This window comes from Schistocerca cancellata, chromosome 4, assembly GCF_023864275.1.
Source record: "Schistocerca cancellata isolate TAMUIC-IGC-003103 chromosome 4, iqSchCanc2.1, whole genome shotgun sequence".
Lineage (NCBI taxonomy): Eukaryota > Metazoa > Arthropoda > Insecta > Orthoptera > Acrididae > Schistocerca > Schistocerca cancellata.
Window position 1 is genome coordinate 103,303,612 of NC_064629.1, and position 23,354 is coordinate 103,326,965.

The 23,354-nt window shown below is 44.4% G+C and overlaps 1 protein-coding gene across 2 annotated transcripts in view; it reads right to left on the minus strand.

Moving 5' to 3' along the window:
• Positions 1 to 23,354, minus strand: part of LOC126183785 (b(0,+)-type amino acid transporter 1) — a 573,882-nt gene that overhangs the window by 216,777 nt on the left and 333,751 nt on the right. The gene's annotated exons all lie outside the window — the stretch shown is intronic.

The following is a 23,354-nucleotide window of genomic DNA, read 5'->3' on the forward strand; positions in this document are numbered from 1 at the left end:
CATCTCGCTTATAATTCGAACAGCACACAGCATAAAGCATTTCTCGTATTTAAATTGAGTGGAAGTGCTCTATAAGAAAACTAGTTGACATCACAACCTGTTCTATGAAACAGTTAGTGCTTACACTGATAGGAGGGTTATTCATTTAATTTTCCTATTCAGCTCGGTCATTTGTATAATTTTCGTTCACTTGCTCACACCTATGTTCGATTCGTCATTTCTCATGCGCTGGATAGTAAATTCAAACTGAACACTCTAAGGAAATAAATAAATAAAATATCTAAGAAGACCCATCTATCGCTTGCGCCTTGGTCCCGCATTGTGCGCGGGGTTGGCGTGGTTAAATCGGATTTGGCATGTTAATGTGAAGAGGTGGCCGGATGCCCTTTATGCTGCCACCCCACACCCCCCAGGACGGACTCAGAGAACCCCATCTGTCTGCGTCTAGTGTAAATCATGGAAAAGTGCGGATGTGTGTCAAATGTCTGTGAGTCGTGTAACTGAGGCGGGACGTGGGGCCAGCCCGGTATTCACCTAGAGCGATGTGGAAAACAGCCTAAAAACCACATCCAGGCTGGCCGGCACACCGGCCCTCGTTAATCCGGCAGACGGGTTCGATCCGAGGCCGGCGCGCCTACCCGAGTCCAGGAAGCAGCGCATTAGCGCACTCGGCTAACCTGGCGGGTAAAATATCTAAGAATATTGTTGTCTTGTTTTTAACGATATGGAGTGAATGAACATCATTATGGCACCAAATCATGCTACAGTAAAAAAATACTTGTTTGATTGGGAGGTATATTGCTGAATTACGCCTAAAGAAAATGAATCAAAAAACATTACGTAAAAAAAAACGATTTTTAGATTTCACCTGTGTTCTTTTTATCATTGCTATCGAATTTTACTAATGTCTGAAGTGGCACGTCTCTAAGGAAAGGATAAAATCTTAAGATAACACACAAGGCATGGTGTCAGGCGGACGTCAGAAACAGGGCCAGCGAGAAGCTGCTGAGGGAGTTGCGGTGCTGTAATGGCTAAGCGAGAGCAACACCCTCGCACCAAGGCGACTTGCAGACGCTGGCATACAGCCAGAATGTTACCTTCGGAAGAGACAGAGAAAACATCTCTATAGGAGAAACTTGCACAAAAATCCCCCAGAAACCACTATACAAACGGCCAGTGCAGGGGGCCGAGACAGCGATTACCAGGAAGCAGTAGGATCAGTGCAACAGCCGAGTCGCCGGTACTAGTCACTACAGAGCGACACATTGACTTTGAGATCTTAAACCTGTGACAGTTCCATACACACTCGAAGGAGGAGGACTGAGTTTCCGATAAGTATCCACCAACAGTTATTATCTTGTGTTCCTGTTTGTTGGTAAAGAACAAGTTCTTTAGAGTTTGTCCCTAGTAGTAACAACGGGTATTAGCTGATATCTTCTGCGTGCCAGAATAAAGAGAGGAACAAGGGCTGCTTCACACTTGTCTTCTACTGTCGGAACGGGCTGCAAGCAGAGTGCTCAAGTCTTATAGCGAAAGTTGAAACTCAGGAACTGGGAGTTGCTGCAAAGGACTGACATATAGGATGGGCGTATTCATTTACACACATCAAAAAAGTTTTGCATCACTTCGGTTCCGAGAGTCCTGAAACCTGTACAGAAAATTGGAGTAGAGATCAACATAAACATGATTTCCGCCCTTTCTATTGCTCATGAAAACCACTTGTTGCATGTTGTACCACCACACAGCGAGACCTTCAGAGGTGGTGGTTCAGACTGCTGTACACACGGGTACCTCTAATACCAAGTATCACGTCCTCTTGCATTGATGCATGCCTGTATTCGTCATGGCATACTACTCACAAGTTCATCAAGGCACTGTTGGTCCGGATTGTCCCACTCCTCAACGGCGTTTGGGCGTAGATCCTTCAGAGTGGTTGGTGGGTAATGTTGTCGATAAACAGGCCTTTTCAATCTATCCCAGGCATGTTCGATAGGGTTCATGTCTGGAGAACACGCTGGCCACTCTAGTCGAGCGATGTCATTATCCTGAAGGAAGTCATTCACGAGATGTGCACGATAGGGGCGTGAATTTTCGTCCATGAAGACGAATGCTTCGCCAGTATGCTGCCGATATGGTCGGAGAATGGCATTCACGTATCGTACAGCCGTTATGGCGCCTTCCATGACCACCACCGGCGTACATCGGTCTCACATAATGCCACCCCAAAACAGCAGGGGGCCTCCACCTTGCTGCACTCGCTGGATAGTGTGTCTAAGGCGTTCAGCCTGACCGGGTTGCTTCCAAACACATCTCCGACGATTGTCTGGTTGAAGGCATATGCGACACCCATCGGTGAAGAGAACGTGATGCCAATCCTGAGCGGTCCATTCGGCATGTTGTTGGGCCCGTCTCTACCGCGCTGCATGGTATCGTGGTTGCAAGACAGACCTCGCCATGTAGGCTATTCAGCACCGTTTGAGTCGTAAGACGGCGTCCTGCGGCTGCACGAAAAGCATTATGCAACATGGTGGCGTTACTGTCAGTGCTCCTCCGAGCCTTAATCCGTAGGTAGCGGTCATTCACTGCCGTAGTAGCCACTGGGCCGCCTGAGCGAGGGATGTCATCGACAGTTCCTGTCTCTCTGTATCTCCTCCATGTCCGACCAACATCGTTTTGGTTCACTCCTAGACACCTGGACACTTTGCTTGTTGAGAGTCCTTCCCAACACAAAGTAACAAGGTGGACGCGATCGAACCGCGGTATTGACCGTCTAGGTATGGTTGAACTACAGACAACACGAGCCGTGTACCTCCTTCCTGGTGGAATGACTGGAACTGATGTGTTGTCGAGCCTCTTCCGTCTAATAGGCGCTGCTCATGCATGGTTGCTTACATCTTTGGGCGGGTTTAGTGACATCTCTGAACAGTCAAAGGGACTGTGTGTGTGATACGAGGGTATTTCGGAAAGTGAAGATACACCGTACGCCAGAGGAACAGAAGAGTTTTGGCGAGCAAGTTGGCAACACTGGTGTTAACTTTGAACCGTTAGCTTTCTCCTCGCGGTCGTTCGGCAATTGAACGTTGCTTCTGGTTGGAGTAGGTCGTGTTTAAAATAGCTGCGCCGATTCAGAAACCCGCCGGTGCGCTCCGTCATACGTTTTCTTCATGCAAAAGGTCAGCGACCAGCGGATATTCACAAAGAAATTGTTTCTGTTTATGGGGACATTATGAATCGACAAAATGTAACGAAATGGTGTCGCCATTTCTCTGAAGGTAAGACCGATGTTCATGACGAACAAAGAACAGGTCGGCCATCTGTGACCCCTGATGCCCTTCTTCGGAGAACGGAGGAAGCAATTCGTGCGAATAGACGTCTCACATTGAAAGAATTGCTTCAGATCATACCAGACGTGTCAATGACAACTCTTTATGACGTTGTGACTGTCAAGTTAGGGTACAGGAAATTGTGTGCGCACTGGGTTCCAAAACTGTTATCGGAAGAACATAAAAAGAAAAGGATGGGCTTTGCACTCGACTTCCTCACACGCTATGCTGAAGCAGGTTCAAAAATGGTTCAAATGGCTCTGAGCACTATGGGACTAAACTTCTGAGGTCATCAGTCCCCTAGAACTTAGAACTACTTAAACCTGACTAACCTAAGGACACCACACACATCCATGCCCGAGGCAGGATTCGAACCTGCGACCGCAGTGGTCCTGCGGTTCCAGACTGTAGCGCCTAGAACCACACGACCACCCCGGCCGGCTTGCTGAAGCAGGTGAAGAGTTCCTTGATCACATTGTGACAGGTGACGAAACGTGGGTTTATCACCATACACCTGTTTCCAAGCAACAATTAATGCAATGGCGCCATTCGAATTCACCAAAAGCCAAGAAATGCAAAACGTCGATTTCAGCGAAGAAAACCATGGCTTCTGTTTTTTTGGGACAGAGAAGGCATTCTTCTGTTGGAATTTATACCTCCTGGAACGACAATTAATGCTGCTGCATATTGCCAGACTTTGAAACTTCTTCGAAGGGCAATTCAAAACAAACGCAGGGGAATGCTGACAAGTGGAGTCCGCTTGCTTCATGACAACGCTCGGCCTCACACAGCGCTCGTAACCAAAGCACTACTCAAACAATTCAAATGGGACGTATTGGACCATCCACCATACAGCCCTGACGTTGCACCCACCGACTTCCATGTCTTCCGTTACCTGAAGTCACATCTTGGTGGAAAATCATTCCACAACGATGAAGAGATCAATGATGAAGTTGAAATGTGGTTCCGACAACAGGCGGCAACCTTCTATGACTGTGGGATACAAAAGCTTGTGCACCGACTTAACAAATGTTTGGCTAACGGGGGTGATTATGTCGAATAATAACAAATAATCCAGTTAATAAGATGTAACTGACGTTTCCTAAATAAATGTTCTATTTAAGGACTGCGAGCCATTGTATCTTTACTTTTCGAAATGCCCTCGTACAATATCCACAGTCAACGTCTATTTTCAGGATTTCTGGGAACCGGGGTGATGCAAAACTTTTTTTGACGTGTGTATTTGCAAAGATATAAAGTCACTGTAAAACTCGTCTACGAACAAGGTTGACCTATAGTAAAATACAGGGTCCAGTCACATTAATATGACCACCGCCTATGTTGGACGTCAATGTGCAATAACCACTCACAGACGACAGGTGGTAGCACTAGCAGTGGAAGGTATACAGAGCGTGTCGGTGGGACACGGCAAACAAGGCAGTCGTCGTCGTAAAGCGGAAACGCAGCGATCTATTTGACGTCCAGAAGGGAAATATCATTGGCTATCGGGCCAAGGGTTGAAGAGTTTCCAAAGCGGCTAACTTTGTAAACTGTTTGCGAGCAGCCGTTGTTGAGGTATACCACGCATGGCAAAATGGCGCTATCCAAAACCGGCGCCAAGGTGACTGTGGTGCATCCCGGGCCATAGACGACAGGTCTGAACGATGGCTGCCGAGATGTGTCCAACTGTTGAGAAACTGGCCGCTGCCAACAGTGTCTTCTCAACGACCGTGCAGCGAACGTTGCTGTGTTAGGACCCCCGCAGCAGGGGCCTGGTCCACGAGCCCGTGCCGACTGCTGCTCATCGGCAACGAAGGCTGGAATTTACACTGCAGTACAGCAACTGGACATCGACTGAGCGGCGACTGGTGGCCTTTTCAGAAAAATCGCGTTTGAAACTCCTTCGCACAGCTGGTCGTTGGCGCGTACAGCGTGAAACGTGTGAAAACAAATATCCTGCAACAGTCGTTGGAAGAGTCCAGGCCGGGCGGGATTAGCCGAGCGGTCTCGGGCGCTTCAGTCATGGACTGTGCGGCTGGTCCTGGCGGAGGTTCGAGTCCTCTCTCGGGCATGGATGAGTGTGTTTGTCCTTAGGATAATTTAGGTTAAGTAGTGTGTAAGCTTAGCGACTGATGACCTTAGCAGTTAAGTCCCATAAGATTTCACACACATTTGAACATTTTTTTTTTGAAGAGTCCAGGCTAGCGGAGAGAGCGTTATAGTCTGGGTAATGCTTTTGTGGCATTCCCTGGATGATCGCCGGCCGTGGTGGTCGAGCGGTTCTAGGCGCTTCAGTCCGGAACCGCGAGACTGCTACGGTCGCAGGTTCGAATCCTGCCTCGGGCATGGATGTGTGTGATGTCCTTAGGTTAGTTAGGTTTAAGTAGTTCTAGGTTCTAGGGGCTGATGACCTCAGATGTTAAGTCCCACAGTGCTCAGAGCCATTTGAAACATTTTTTTTTAACTTGGATGATATCGTCTTTCTGGAAGGCGCAATGGATCAACACAAGTATGCATCTATTGTTCGAGACCATGTCAATCACTAAATGCAGTTTGTTTTTCCTCAGCACGATGGCATCGAACAGCAGGATAATGATACATATCACATAGCTTATACTGTACATGCGTTGTTCGCAGAGCACCAGTACGAGTTGATCTTACACTCCTGGCCACCAACTCCTAGAATTTAAACCCAATCGAGAATCTGTGGAACCATCTTAATCTCAATCGAGAAACATAGCGCAGCTGGTAACGGCACTGGAGTCAACATGGCTCCACATCCCAGTCGGTACCTTCCCGAAACTCACTGACTCTCTTCCTGCACGTTACGCAGCTGTCCGTACTGCAAAAGGACTTCTGACAGGTGATCCCATTAATGTCACTGGACAGTGTAAATTGGCCTCAAACTGCCGGCCGGTGTGGCCGTGCGGTTCTAGGCGCTTCAGTCTGGAACCGCGTGACCGCTACGGTCGCAGGTTCGAATCCTGCCTCGGGCATGGATGTGTGTAATGTCCTTAGGTTAGTTAGGTTTAAGTAGTTCTAAGTTCTAGGGGACTGATGACCACAGATTTTAAGTCCCATAGTGCTCAGAGAAATTTTAAACCATTTTTTTTTTTGGCCTCAATCTGCTCAAATGGTTCAAATGGCTCTAAGCACTATGGGACTTAACACCTGAGGTCTTCAGTTCCCTAAACTTAGAACTACTTAAACCTAAATAACCTGCCGGCCGGGGTGGCTGAGCTGTCCTAGGTGCTACGGTCGCAGGTTCGAATCCTGCCTCGGGCATGGATGTGTGTGATGTCCTTAGGTTAGTTAGGTTTAAGTAGTTCTAAGTTCTAGGGGACTGATGATCTCATCAGTTAAGTCCCATAGTGCTCAGAGCCATTTTTTGAACCTAAATAACCCAAGGACATCAAACACATCCATGCCCGAGTCAGGATTCGAACCTGCGACCGTAGCAGCCGTGTGGTTCCGGACTGAAGTGCCTAGAACCGCTCGGCCACCGCGGCCGGCCTTCAAACTGTATTCTTAACTGTTTGCATCATTATTCACTTCCTAAGAAGCCAAAAACTTCTCCTCTCTGTTCCAAAATCACATGTAAATGTAAATAAATGTAAATGTCGTGTGACTAGGGCCTCCCGTCGGGTAGACCGTTCGCTGGGTGCAAGACTTTCATTTTGACGCCACTTCGGCGACTTGCGCGTCGATGGGGATGAAATTATGATGATTAGGACTACACAACACCCAGTCCCTGAGCGGAGAAAATCTGCGACCCAGCCGGGAATCGAACCCGGGACCTTGGGATTGTCATTCTGTCGCGCTTCCCACCTTCCCACTTTTTTTTTAAATCTCATTTTGTTCGCTTTCGTTCTTTGCATCTGCTCAGGGCGGACGTCGTAAGACATCCGTTTAAGTTCGTTGTTGATCTGTTAACTCACTTTTTTTACTACAGAGGGTTGCTAACCCTCTGACCGAACACTCTGAGCTACCGTGCCAGCTGATCACGTGTGCTAAGCATCGATGGAATCTTTCTGCTTCTCACTGCGTTAAAGGTACCTTAGTAGACCTCAGCCCACATTTTCGTCCACGTTTATTGCGTCACATTCGTCCAAACCTACTGATAGGATCTCTGCCGGGACGCGACGTATCATTGCAGACCTCTCTTCTAATGCGGCACACATAGTAAATAAACAGAATGCTACGCAGTAGTGTTTCAAGATCAACTGTAAATTTCTTCCAAAGTTTTCTGTCCCCGAGGGACAGAACCGTAATTACCTGAGAGTCTCACTGAGTGGAAAACTAAAAGACGAACGGTGTAGAATGAGCTGGGTAGGAACCAGGAGTCTCTGCACAAAGGTCTGAATGTCTCAAAAATAGAACTTCGGTCTCGCTAATTACCTAAGGCGGCAAGCGTAGAGACGGAGCAACATGTATTCGTTGTTTCGCAGTTGGAATGAGTAACGTGTGCGATGTTTAGCTCAGCCAGTGACCTTGGTGGAGGCAGGTCACGATGTTGATACGGGTCCCATTGTTTACTGCGCCGTTCATATTAGGGTCACGGGAGCCGCCTTTGATGCTACCAGTTGTACGAGGTGCTCTATCAACAAACAAGTTTTCCCGTGCTTGGAACAGCGGGTGAAACGCAGCTAGTGACGTGCCGCTCGATAGGAGTTGGTCTGCTCAAATTCTGGTGGCGGAAGAAAATTTTAGCCACAATGACAGGTAGGAGAGGTTGTTACTGCTCACCAAACTGTGCATTAATAAGCTGAACTAAATCTCAGACCTCTCCAAAATGCATGAAAGAGCGAGGGCATCTGTGGTCGTTGATGACGTTATACTTCACATAGATGTCTGCACGATGCAGTTACTAATCAGACATCTTGCAGAGGATGGACAAAGTCACTATTCAAACACCTACTCTAAAAAAACTTCTAAGAACACTTTATAGTATGCCCAAGGTGTCCACAAGCTCAGACATGAACACAAAAACTCACTCAGTGAGATAAAAAACAGAAAACCAGCAACAGAATAACCACCCTCAGGATTCAAACTAATTTTTCTGAAAATGACGCATAACTACTGCCTTAAATGTCATTTTTATAAAATCGTAAAGAAATTCAACCGAGTATACGGTTCTCGGTACAAACAGTGAATTTGAAGATCAAGTCATGAAACAAGGATGCATTTTTTTTCTTCTTATATAGGCAGGTAGAAGAAACACCTCATTCTATAATAACGACCATAACTGCGCACACCAGGAACCAGAAGATAGAGGGTAACGCAACAATTCTTTTGTCTTTTTGTTAGCTGTGGACCATAGCTCTTCCTCGAGCTATAACTTACACTCATTCTTCTCGTACTCGTTTACAATGAGCCTCGTCTGTTTCTTTAGTCTATTCCTTGAAAACGCTTGTGTTTTCAGAACTATTTTTGGAAATGTCACGTTCCTGGGTGTCTTAATTTGTGGTCCCCAATTCTTGAACATCCCGTTCAACATCAGGATCAGCAACAGAACTTGTTTCTTTTCTCCACAAAATACGCAGATGTCTGCTTGGGTAGCGTATTTGGGCTCAATTATTACTTATTTACCTATTGTTTATTATTATCCATTATTTATATTTATTTAATATTTAATTAATGATTCCAGAGAATCAGTTCTCCATTTCCGCATGGTGCGTGTCACCTTTACCACGTCCAAGTATAGTTCGTTCACCAATCTGTCTTATCGAGGTTATGAACTTCTTTCAGTGTTTTGTTTCCTTGACTTCTAAATTCTCTTCCAGACGGTAACTACTCATTGCCAGGCACTCTGCTGTGTCAGAGATTCTGGCCGGCTGACTGCACGAGAGTGTCTCAGTTTGTCGGTAGGCATGGGTCATGTGTTGTAAACACATACAGTCTGCTTGTATACCATGTCAATCCTCACAATCATAGATGTCAATGTTTATTTCTCAGCGATGTTCCGTTTTATCGGCGATCGCAGGTACTTGAACTTTTCTACCCACCTGACTGTACCTCATTTACTCGTACATCTAACTCTCCAGACGCTGGCAAGATATTAGCTATATACTTCATTTGCTCATAGATATGGAGGCTCTCATTGGTCGCTTTATTTTCGAATGCATTGACTTGTTTTGTGAATGAATATAGGAATTCGGAAAGATCGTAAACTCATCTGCGGAACATAGGCAGTCGATTTTTCTGTCTATGCTTCCTAAAAATGTATTTATTTATTTGTAATAGTATTGTCTTTCATGACACCGAATCATTACAATTTTAGGTGAGTCAAGCTATATTTTTATAAGTTGTCAGAAGTAATGGACAGGGTCACTGTTATATTTTTAGGAGAAAATAACATTAGAAAATGTGTGTTCTAACTTTTGTGCGCAGTATCGAAACACAGAGAGAGTGTGTGTTATATTAAGCTTTCTATCTCTTGACAGTCTTGTTACAGCACACACAAGGGATAGCCCCAGGAATTTGGCATGTGAGCAGTGCTCTTGCTTGCGTGCCATAGCTGTCTCACTGCACACTTCCCCCACTTCACACCACATTCTCTGAGCGTGAGGAGGGTGAAGAAGGGGAAACAGCAAACGCACTGCATTTAGGTGGCAATGCAGTCGCACTACATACGGCTTGATTTAATATTTCTCGTCCGCAGCTCGTGGTCGTGCGGTAGCGTTCTCGCTTCCCGCGCCCGTGTTCCCGGGTTCGATTCCCAGCGGGGTCAGGGATTTTCTCTGCCTCGTGATGATTAGGTGTTGTGTGATGTCCTTAGGTTAGTTAGGTTTAAGTCGTTCCAAGTTCTAGGGGACTGATGACCATAGATGTTAAGTCCCATAGTGCTCAGAGCCATTTGAACCATTTAATATTTCTCAACAACATAGGTCACAAACAAAACAAATTTTCACGATTATTTATTTTTTGCTCGCTGGAGGCATAGTATAACTTTTATCTGACACAAACTCGCGGCATATGGCCAGACGCAGACAACTTCACAGATTTTTACACTCAGGTTGCCACTTAACTGTGACTTATTTAGTTTTACAATCGAAAAAAAGCCTTCACACACAAAGCTAATAGAAATATTTTATTACGTTTGCAACCTTATTGTGGAGACGTGGAAAATCTTCCCAAGGAGAACACTGAACACTTCTAGATAGTTTTAACGTAAAATAAGTTGTCTTTTAAATGGGGATTTCACCACAAGTCAAGCAGTTTCATATACACATGCTCAGGGGCGCTTGCAGTTGAAATGAGAAATGTTCTCGAAAACAGATGTAATATTGTCAGTGAGCCCAAAACGATGAGAAAATTATCCTCATAATTCTTTGAAGGCACAATGAATTAATCAAACCTCACGTTTTCTTCAGCGTGCTTATGGAAATGGACAGTGTTTCTTGTGACAATTTGTCCTTTCCAGAATGCAATCTTCTTTTTAAATGCATGCCCATAAACTCAGAAATACATTACTTTTCACCTTGCAATGTCTTGCAGTGGGCAGTGACAGTCACAGTCACGTAAATTCCGAGGTCTGCAGTCCATTCTAGGTGTTCTAATTTTCGTTCCTGTTCTCCTTTGTCTGTTGTAAATTCAACAATAGCGGGTTCTAAATCGAAAAATCGTTCTAGTCATTCGTCTTGACTTACCCGAGGTACTTTTCAGTAGTATTTGAAGTCTGCATACTCTTAGAACAATTCCATCGAAAACTGTTGCAGCTAACAAGGGAATAATGCGTGCGACTTCAGAAAATTCACTATTCGTGCTAAAAATTTCATCATATACCTCATTCCTGCAAATTTAGCACAAAGTGCTTCTTGATGCACAAAACAATGAATCCCGTCTGTCGATTATGGTAATTTATTGTTCTTTCATCGTCAACTAAGTCTTTAAAGTCTTTCTACATTGTGCTGTAATGTCGTACCGTAGCAGATTGCGATACCTGTCGATTATGTCGTTGTATATCTATTATGCGATACTGAGAACTCTTACACGTCTTTTCTGTCATTATCATTCATTTTTAAAACTTGTGACGTTGGATCTCTAGACTACCTCTTTTTGTGAAAGCAGACACTGAACCTAGGAACTTCCTTGGTACCAAGAACTGGCCGTGCGGTTCTAGGCGTTACAGTCTGGAACCGAGCAACCGCTACGGTCGCAGGTTCGAATCCTGCCTCGGGCATGGATGTGTGTGATGTCCTTAGGTTAGTTAGGTTTAATTAGTTCTAAGTTCTAAGCGACTGATGACCTCAGAAGTTAAGTCGCGTAGTGCTCAGAGCCATTTTTTTGGTACCAATAACAAACAGCTAATGGTAAACAGCGCTGACACCACGATTGTGGTTCCTTCTCTAGATTGTCGCACAGATGACAAAATGGTAGACATCGAAATAGACGACAGAGGGATAGAGAAACAATTACAATCGCTCAAAAGAGGAAAGGCCGCTGGACCTGTGGGATACCAGTTCGATTTTTCACAGAGTACGCGAAGGAACTTGACCCCTTCTTGCAGCGGTGTACCGTAGGTCTCTAGAAGAGTATAGCGTTCCAAAGGATTGGAAAAGGGCACAGGTCATCCCCGTTTTCAAGAAGGGACGTCGAACAGGTGTGCAGAACTATAGACATATATCTCTAACGTCGATTAGTTGTAGAATTTTGGAACATATTATGTTCGAATATAATGACTTTTCTGGAGACTAGAAACATACTCTGTAGGAATCAGCATGGGTTTGGAAAAAGACGATCGTGTGAAACCCAGCTCTCGCTATTCGTCCACGAGACTCAAAGGGCCATAGACACGGGTTCACAGATAGATTCCGTGTTTCTTGACTTACGCAAGGCGTTCGATACAGTTCCCCACAGTCGTTTAATGAACAAAGTAAGAGCATATGGACTATCAGACCAATTGTGTGATTGGATTGAAGAGTTCCTAGATGACAGAACGCAGCATGTCATTCTAAATGGAGAGAAGCCTTCCGAAGTAAGAGTGATTTCAGGTGTGCCGCAGGGGAGTGTCGTAAGACCGTTGTTATTCACTATATACATAAATGACCTTGTGGATGACATCGGAAGTTCACTGAGGCTTTTTGCGGATGATGCTGTGGTATATCGAGAGGTTGTAACAATGGAAAATTGTACTGAAATGCAGGAGGATCTTCAGCGAATTGACGCATTGTGCACGGAATGGCAATTGAATCTCAATGTAGACAAATGTAATGTGCTGCGAATACATAGAAAGAAAGATCCCTTATCATTTAGCTACAATATAGCAGGTCAGCAATTCCATAAATTATCTGGGAGTACGCATTAGAAGTGATTTAAAATGGAATGATCATATATTGGCCCGCATCTCGTGGTCGTGCGGTAGCGTTCTCGCTTCCCACGCCCGGGTTCCCGGGTTCGATTCCCGGCGGGATCAGGGATTTTCTCTGCCTCGTGATGGCTGGGTGTTGTGTGCTGTCCTTAGGTTAGTTAGGTTTAAGTAGTTCTAAGTTCTAGGGGACTGATGACCATAGATGTTAAGTCCCATAGTGCTCAGAGCCATCTGGAATGATCATATAAAGTTGATCGTCGGTAAAGCAGATGCCAGACTGAGATTCATTGGAATAATCATAGGGAAATGCAATCCGAAAACAAAGGAACTAGGTTACAGTACGCTTGTTCGCCTACTGCTTGAATACTGCTCAGCAATGTGGGATCCGTACCAGATAGGGTTGATAGAAGAGATAAAGAAGTTCCAACTGAGAGCAGCGCGCTTCGTTACAGGATCATTTAGTAATCGCGAATGCGTTACGGAGATGATAGATAAACTCCCGTGGAAGACTCTGCAGAATAGACGCTCAGTAGCTCGGTACAGGCTTTTGTTGAAGTTTCGAGAACATACCTTCACCGAGGAGTCAAATGGTTCAAATGGCTCTGAGCACTATGGGACTCAACTGCTGAGGTCATTAGTCCCCTAGAACTTAGAACTAGTTAAACCTAACTAACCTAAGGACATCACACACATCCATGCCCGAGGCAGGATTCGAACCTGCGACCGTAGCGGTCTCGCGGTTCCAGACGGCAGCGCCAGAACCGCGCGGCCACTTCGGCCGGCCCCGAGGAGTCAAGCAGTATATTGCTCCCTCCTACGTATATCTCGCGAAGAGACCATGATGATAAAATCAGAGAGATTAGAGCCCACACAGAGGTATACCGACAATCCTTCTTTCCACGAACAATACGAGACTGGAATAGAAGGGAGAACCGATAGAGGTACTCAAAGTACCCTCAGCTACACACCGTCAGGTGGCTTGCGGAGTATAGATATAGATGTAGAAACGTAGATGATGAAACGTTGGCAGTACAGAGTACTCCTGGGAAGGACTGAGCAAAGGCCCGCACTTCGCGTTCGTGCAGTTGGGCACGCCGAGGCCGACCCTCCATAGAGTTGCTCGGGGTCAACACTGTGAGTATAAACCAGAAAGTAATTATAATGTCTTCAACTAGGCGGGTTTCTTGAGTAGGCACACCGTATCGAAAATATTTGACTTCTTGGTTTGCATACCAAACCTCAGGATCTTCGATTGTCTTATATCGGAAGCTCTCCCCCTTCATTAATAGAGTCACGTACGACCAAAATTTTAGCAGTAAAATCATCAAAACTGAGAAATACACACTCTAAGGAAAAAAAAGACAAAAACCGACGCACCACGAGAGAATTGCCCTAATGGGACGGAAATTGGTAGATGTGATTTACATGTACATACAGACCAATGATTACGTTTTCAGAAAAATTAGGTGATTTATTCAAGAGAAAAGGCTTCCCAAATTCAGCAAGACAATAACTTGTTGGTCCATCTCTGGCCCTTATGCAAGTAGTTATTCGGCTTGTCACTGATTGATGAGTTGATGGACGTCCTCCTGAGGGATGTCGTGGCCAAATTCTGTCCAATTGGCGTCTTAGATAGTCAAAATCCTGAGCTGGTTGGAGGGCTCTGCTCATAATCCTCAAAACGTTTTCAACTGCGGTGACATCTGGCGTCTTTGCTGGACGAGGTAGGCTTTGGCAAGCGCGAATATAAGCAGTAGAAGCTTGCCGTTTGCGTGCGTCATTATCTTGCTGAAATGTAAGCCCAGGATGGCTTACCATAAAATGTAAATGTCGCGTGACTAGGGCCGCCCGTCGGGTAGACCGTTCGCCGGTTGCAAGTCTTTCGATTTGACGCCACTTCGGCGACTTTCGCGTCGATTGGGATGAAATGATGATGATTAGGACGACACAATACCCAGTTCCCGAGCGGAGAAAATCTCCGACCCAGCCGGGAATCGAACCCGGGCTCTTAGGATTGACATTCTGTCGCGCTGACCCCTCAGCTATCGGGGGTGGACTGGCTTACTGTGAAGAGTAACAAAACGGGGCGTAGAATATCGTTGACGTATCGCTATGCTGTAAGGGTGTCGCGGATGACAACCAAAGGGGTCCTGCTATGAAAAGGAATGGCACCCCAGACCTTCACCCCTTGTTGCTAGGGAGTATGGCGGGCGACAATCAGGTTGGTATCCCACGGCTGTCCAGGATGTCTCCAGACACGTCTTTGCTGGTCATCATGGCACAGTTCGAAACCCGAATTATCACTGAAGACAGTTCTACTCCAGTCAATGAGATTTCATGCCGAAGAAGTGTCTGGAAACGCCGTGGACAGCGGTGAGATACCAACCAGACTGTCGCCGCCATATGGTCCGAGTGATAATCTCAGTTAGAATTCCTTTTTGTAGCAGGACCGTTTTGGTTGTTATACGCGGCACCCATACGGCTCGGGAATTTGACGATCTAGCGTGCCAATTGGACAGAATTCGGCTCAATATCCCTAGGAAGACATGCAACTACTCTATCAATTAATGCCAAGTCGAATAACTGCTTGCATAAGGGCCAGAGGCGGATCAATGTGTTATTGACTTGCTCAGTTTGTGAAGCTATTTCTCTTGAATAAATCATCAAATTTTTCTATAATGGCCGCTACGGTCGCAGGTTCGAATCCTGCCTCGGACATGGATGTGTGTGATATCCTTAGGTTAGTTAGGTTTAAGTAGTTCTAAGTTCTAGGGGACTGATGACCTCAGCAGTTAAGTCCCATAGTGCTCGGAGCAATTTGAACCATTTTTTTCTGTAATTGTAATCATTTGTTTGTCTGTTACATGTACATCACATCTACCGATTTCCGTCCCATTCGGATAATTCCTTCGTGGTCCGCCGTGTTTTTTTCTGTCGTAGATTGTACATGAAAACAATCAATTTAGGGTATAAAACACTTCAGTGTTGTAAATGTGACAGCCCACCTATCTAGAAGCATGATAATATGACGATTTGAACGAAGGGCCAACTACAGAAAAAGTTGCTGTCCCTGTGGCACGGGCGCTTCAAATAGTCTCTTAGATTTCAGAGAGGAGTAAATTTAGATGGAATTTTCGTCAGAAATCTGTAGACTGGCAACGTAACAGAAATAACCAACCGCGAGCTCCTCTGTCGGTGATCGTCATAATACCGGTCAAAATACAGCGATTCGGCCTGCATTTAGAAGCGTAGACGATTACGTTCATTTTGATAGCAGTACCATCTATCTCCACCATAACAGCCAAAATGTCGCTTGTGTCTCTGAAATATACAGGTATGATCAGGTAACGCTGCTTTAAACGAATAGCAACGTGTATATAACGGAAATTTACATCCGCATTGAGCTTCTGCTTAGCGTTAAACACTTGAAACTTGGTTAACAGATGAAACTGGTTTCTGTTGATCTTTTGACACACGTATTGTCAGACATCGGGTTGTCTTGCTCATACTAAGAAATAAATTATCCGAAGAAATACAGCTCTAAAAATTGTTTACGTTATTAAATGATGACGAGATGATATGCTGTAACAGATTACGTTAATCCATAGGAGATTTCCTGGCAACAGCGCTAAGCATAGAGTGTAAAAAAATTGTTAATGAATACAAATTAAAATAATTCGAACCCTTAAGTAGCAAATACATAGTTTTGTTAACTAAGAATCAGTCATCAAGTGCGCTTTATTTTTATATGTTTCACCGAACGAAATCAGCCAAATGTGTGCTAACAGGATATGTTGAAAGCTACGCATACCGAACAAAAAATTACTCACCGTCAGTAAAAATCAGGCTAATACCGTGAAACGTTCTCATCTTGATTATCTACTCAAGTCGTTGAGGAGAAGAGTCCACAATTTTCTCGAAGTACCGGTATGTCTTATCCAGCTGATTGGATCCTGTAGACCTACTAATCTGCGACGGTGTTGACTGCTACTTTCACCCTCTGTTCCAAATAGGCAGACATTTTCTGCTGGATTCACCGTTCCAGTCGGTAGGTGACTGGGTGCCTGACTTTTTATCAAACGTAAGAGTGTGGCACTATGAAGAAGGCTATTGTCATCTAAGAAGACAGGGGTGTCTACACTACACTCATCTTTAATCACAAAATCTGATTTGAAGAATATCTGCATCTGAGGATCACGTTAACTGAACTAAAAATCAGCTACCGTTGTAAATAATGTATCTTTGTACACTATTTACAGCTGCAGCGGATTGTTAATTCAATTACCATGCAAAAGAAAGTGCAACATATGGTAACTAAGAATGATGAAATAAGTACGCTGGTTCATGTTCGCTGTGAGCTGAACGAGTGGGCCCAAGTCATGGTACGAAAAGGAAGGAAGAAAGATTAGAATTTAACGTGCAGTCGACAATAAGGTCACTAGAGACGGAGGACAAGGTCAGCTTAGGGAAGGAAATCGGCCGTGCGCTTTCAAAGGAACCATCCAGGCGTTTGCCTGAAGCGATTTAGGGAAAGCACGGAAAACCTAAATTTGGAGGGGCGGACGGTGATTGGAGTCCAGTTTGCGAACCAGCACACCACCTTGTTCGTTCGTCATGGTACGAAAAACACTCGCAAAGCATCACAGAATTACCTCCGGCTGAACTACAGCCTCCACACACTGTGGGTTAAACGCCTCACTGACTACACCATAAGCCGTCGGTCTAGTCGACGCCTTGCATCATTTGGGAAAAAAGTTGGTCAGCTACGCTTCGCACCACACGACATGCCTCCAGTCAGCTACGGTCCCGATTGTGTGTTGTTTTGCCCATCAAAGACGTGAAGCTTTACGTGCTGATGTGAGGAACGGCCTATTGCGAGGCACCAGACTAAAAATTTCCATTGCAGTCAGTTGCCTTCGCAACGTTCACTCGTGAATGGACCTGCATTGACTGACAGCACGAATTCCTGTCGTGTTCGAATCCGATTGTCAATGATAAGACGTGACATTCGCTTCCGATACTTCTGTCGTTGTTGTCAATTATGAGTGTCACAGAGCATCATGAGACAGTGATTTTGTTTTAATCGCAGAATCTGTGTACTTTACCTTATGTCAAGAACGCAAACGAGGCAGCGCAACTTAATACCTACAATTTAAACATTGCTCAGAAGATCCAGTGTGTCAGTAATATAATACTACAGCTTATCCAACATCTGGATACTTGTACAGTGTCAGAAAAATATCGATGTCAGATGTCTGAACCATAAATAGCTGCTGATGACGGTAGAATGCAAACAGACAAATATTTGAAAGTGTGTAAAATTCATACTCGTTGACGTTATTGAAACCAATGACAGCAGCTTGTGATCTTGTGTAAGACGGCCGTTGGTGGCTGAGCGGTTCTAGGCGCTTCAGTCTGGAACAGCGCGACCGCTACGGTCGCAGGTTCGAATCCTGCCTCGGGCATGGATGTGTGTGATGTCCTTAGGTTAGTTAGGTTTAAGTAGTTCCAAGTTCTAGGGGACTGATGACCTGAGATGTTAAGTCCCATAGTGCTCAGAGCCATTTGAACCATTTTGTGGTCTTGTGGTTAGCGTTGCTGACTCTCGATCACGAGGCTCTGTGTTCGATTTCCGGCCGGGTCGACGTGTGCGTGTTGTTTGTTATCATCATTTCATCATCATCGACGCGTTGGTCTAGTGGCTAGTTTTACTGCCTCTGAATCACTGGGTACCGGGTTCGATTCCCGGACGGGTCGGGGATTTTCTCTACCCGGGGACTGGGTGTTTGCGTTGTCCTCATCATTTCATCATCATCATTCGTGAAAGTGACTAAATTGGACTGGGAAAAATTTGGACTGTGTATAAATGGGAACTTTGTACGGGCGCTGATGACCGCGCAGTTGAGCACCCTACCAACCAAACATCATCATCATCGACGCACAAGTTGCGGAAGTGGTATGAAGTAAAAAGACTTATAACAGGCAGTCGAACACCCCAGGTGGGGCCTCCTGGCCAATAACGCCATACGTACGTTTCATTGTAACGAAAGATCACAAATTTCGATCATTGCCGGCTACAAACTTTCGCAAGGCGTCGTTGTGACACTACTTCCACAGATACTGTGAGCGCGGTAGGTGAAACTATGACTTCGATATTTCTAATTTTGTTATTAAACAACGGTGGGTCTTTTCCTTCCTTAATCCAATTACTTAACTCATACTTCTCCAGAACAAGTTTGTCCGTTTAAACTTTGACCATAATTGCTCCACGTCCATCATATTACAACTAAAAGATGCCCATTTATTTTCTAACGAGGATGCTAACGACTGCTTATCTGCATTTTCCATCATAAAAATTCCCCTGGCTTTCTTGATGGATGTGTGAACTTCAGTAACCATCGTGGCTGTCATGAAATCGTGATTGCTAAACCCAGTCTCTATACTGACATTGGCGATAATATCGGGCCTCTTTGCAGCTAGGAGGTCTAAAATATTATCATTCTTGGATGTGTGGCTCGAAGACTTTTTGGGCATTAGAACACAGTACGCAGTGTCATCACTTCTGTCTCTATGCTGTTCATTTTTGGAATACAATCTACAGGACCTGGCCATCTTTTTGCAGGACAATGCTTAAGCACGTAAAGTGCAAGCTGTTACTGATTTGTTTGACTGATGGGGCTGCTAAGTGCTATACAACCTACCGTACTCCCCTGACTTAAGCCCTCGTAAGTTCAACTCGATTTCTAAACTGAAGAAAACAGTTCACGGCATTCGCTTCAGAACTGCTACAAATTCGTCGGGCAATAGACCGCGCCGTTCGAACTATCAACACAACTGGCACTGCTAAGAGTATCCTACGACTTCCACATCGCTGGCAACGGGTTATACATAATGCTGGTGACTACTTTGTAGGTCAGTAAAACTTTGAAACACGTATCTATTTTGTACGAGCTGTAAATAAATAGTTGCTACTATTAAAGCTCCAACCCTCGTACATCCATTTAAAGATTACAAAGAAACTCACCGTAAGAAAGTTCTGATGAATAATGTGCAATTGGGGAGAATTCGATAAATGTTCGGTAGAAGCACCCAGCGGTTCTGTTTAGTTGCGAAGTACGAAATCAAATATACTATGATCGTCTATTATGACCTTTAGACCTGACTGCGAAGACGCATACCGACTCACTGTAGCCCCGTTCTGTGAAAAGGCTCTGACTGAAGGTGCGCCGTCACTAGCTCAGCTTGAAACAAGATCCTCTCGAAAAGGTTAGCCTGACATTCCACTAGTAGGTCTTCAGGGCGAGTTCTCGCCCTTAGGAATCGCTCTGTGTTACGAGGCATAACGAAGTTAGTAACGAATGAAATTTGATTGTGCCAACGAGGACTCTGTCATTTTTCGGATAATAAACCGATATTTTGTGTCAAAACAAATATAGTTGAAAGTTAGATTATCACAAGTGACACGAATACGTAAATTCACGAAGATAATTAATGGGTGACCGAATCATATCGATAACAAGATAATCCGTTTCTAACGACGTCGTCGTCGTTGGTAGATTAAATCATAATCTTCCTTCTCTGATAACGAAATGGAAAATTAAATTTCCTTTGAAACGAAAAAAAATACTCTTCCCTGCGTAAATATACAACGAAATACCAATGTTCTGAAATAAGTACTTTTCTTTACAGAGCTGTACTCACTGTCCACAGAAGTATCTTATAGCTCTGACCGTAATTACGCAAAACAACTCTTATTTCTGCTGATATTTCTAGGCTGCTTAACATTTCTTTCTGTTTCCCACCCGATAGGACGCAATGCTTTCCACGATACAGTGTTTCTATACTGTTTATGAAAAACAGTAGCACAAACAACACATAGCTGAAACTTTCTGTGTCTGCTTTTAAAATGCCTGCCTTATAAATCTGTTCCAACAGTAAAATTTTGTCTGCATTACTCATACTCAGAGAGATTGCAGCAAACGGAATTAAACTAATAAAATATCAAAATAATAGAAGAATAGTGACGGAATCAGTTTAATCCGTTGCGGTATGATATGTAACACTGCATCAGAAATTTTTTGAAATGAATGAAAACTACCCAAGAGGGGATTCAGCCCAGTTGTCAGTCGTGTGATTATTGACAAAACACGTTTCGGGGCAACATTATCCCGTTTTCAAGTGCTTAAAAGATTTGTAACTGTATGTCGGGAACGGTGGATGCATCGGCTTGTGATGTTTTACGGTTTGGGTTGACAATGCACGTGTGCCCCTTGTTTTTAGGTTTGACGAGGCTTAGTGGACCGCAACATGATGAGGCAATAATAACACGATTGATTTAATATTGCTTGAATAACCATTGTATGACGGCTTCACATCAGTAATCCAAGGAAGTAAGTAGCTACTGATGTCCTATATGGTCTCCGTATGGTACTCGTTACTGCTACAGTATGGCAGTGAGAAACATACATATAGTGGCCGAATTCTGACTGACTCACCGAACGTCATCTGTACTACTTATTTCATTCTGATATGGATTAATGAACTTTCTTTACGATATCGCTCTCATTTCGCACTTATTCAAGTAATGTTTGTGTTCAACAAGTACCTAGTTTGTTTTAGTTCTTTCCTGGACATCTCCATAGAGAGGTTGTGATCAAAAGTCAGTAGTGAATTCATGTAGCAGCTTTTGGTTATGCAATACATACCATGAATTCATATAAAGCTATCAGTCAGTTTATTAACTATTGCATTTCTCCCTTATCAAAAATCTTTACTACAAGAAAATACACACTAAGAAAAAGAAACTACGCACCACGAAGTAACTATCGGAATGGCACGGAAATTGGTAGATGTGACGTACATGTACAAACAAATGATAACAATTCCAGAAAAATTGTATGATTTATTCAAGAGAAAGAGCTTCACAAAGTGAGCAATTATGCAAGCAGTTATTCGGCTAGGAATTGGTCAAAATGTTCAAATGTGTGTGTAATCTCAAGGGACTTAACTGCTAAGGTCATCAGTCCCTAAGCTTACACACTACTTAACCTAAATTATCTTAAAGATAAACACACACACCCATGCCCGAGGGAGGACTCGAACCTCCGCCGGGACCAGCCGCACAGTCCATGACTGCAGCGCCCTAGACCGCTCGGCTAATCCCACGCGGCAGGCATTGATCGATAGAGTTGTTGGATGCCATCCTTTGGGATATCGTGCCTGATCCTGTCCAACTGATGTAACAGATCTTCAAAACCTATAGGTGGTTGGAAGGCCCTGCCCATAATGCTCCAAATGTTCTCATTTGGGGAGAGATCGGGCAACCTAGCTGGTCAAGGTAGGGTTTGGCAAACACGAAGACGAACAGTAGAAACGCTCGTCGTGCTGTAAGGGTGCTGCTGTGAAATGAAATGGGATCCCTGAACCTTACTCCTGATTGTCGGGTCGCAGTGGGTGACAGTCACGTTGGTATCCTAGCGAGGTCCGGAGTATCCTCAGACACGTCCTCGCTGGTCATCAGGACTTGGAAGCTCACTGACTGGAATAGAATTGTCTTCAGTGGTAACCGCCGGTTTGAAATAACTTCCTTCCCCATCCTTCCCTAATCCGATAGTACCGATGACCTCGCTGTTTGGTCTCTTTCCCCAAGCAACCAACCAACCATACAATCGCAGACACAGTCAGTAACAATAAAACCAAACAAGTATGCGCATTGTTTAAGTCGCTAGACTTGCATACACAGAGTTCAGTTCACCTTCGGACCCTGCAGACTTGGGCTTTCTGTGGTTTCTGTAAATTGATTGCGGAAAAATGTCTAGATGGACCCTTTGGAAAGGACACGCCTGATTTTCTTCACCATGTTCGGCCAGTCGTTAGATAGCTCCTTGCTGATGTGACGTTAAACCTCACATCTCCATCTAAGTGACTACTCTGCATTTCACAACTAAGGCCTGACAGAGGGTGCATCGAACCACCTTCAAGCTACTACTCTACCGTTCCACTCGAAAAACGTACGAGAAAAACGAACACCTAAGTCATTCCGCGTGAGCCCTGATTTCTCTTACTTTATTAGAATGATCATTACTTCCTATATAGGTGGGTTCCAACAAAATATTTTCGCATTCGGAGGAGAAAGATGGTGATTGAAATTTCTTGAAAACACCCTGCCACGACAAAAAAACCTCTTTGTTTTAATGATTGCCACATCAACTCGCCTATCATATCCGTGATACTCTCGCCCCTGTTCTTTGAACCTTATCGATGTCCTCCATAAAACCTTTCTGATGCGGATCCCACACCGTGCAGCAATACTCCGTAGTGTAGGGAGGGTCTTTAGCAGACCTGCTGCATCTTGTAAGTGTTCTGCCAATAAATCGCAGTCTCTGATTAGCTTCCCCCACAACATTATCTTTGTAATCGTTCCAGTTAAAGTTATTCGTAATTGTAATCCTTAACTATTTAGTCTAATCAACAGCTTCTAGATTTGTGTGATTTATAGTGTAACACTAATTTAGCGGATTCCTTTTAGTACTCATGTGGATCACTTCACACTTTTCATTATTTACAGTCTATTGCCACCTTTCGCATCATATAGATACCTAGCCAAAATCATTCTGCAATTGGTTCTGATCATCTGAAGACTTTTTGAGGGACAGTAAATGACATCATCATCTGCAAGTAATCTAAGAGAGTCGCTCAGATTGTCTCCTAAATCGTTTATA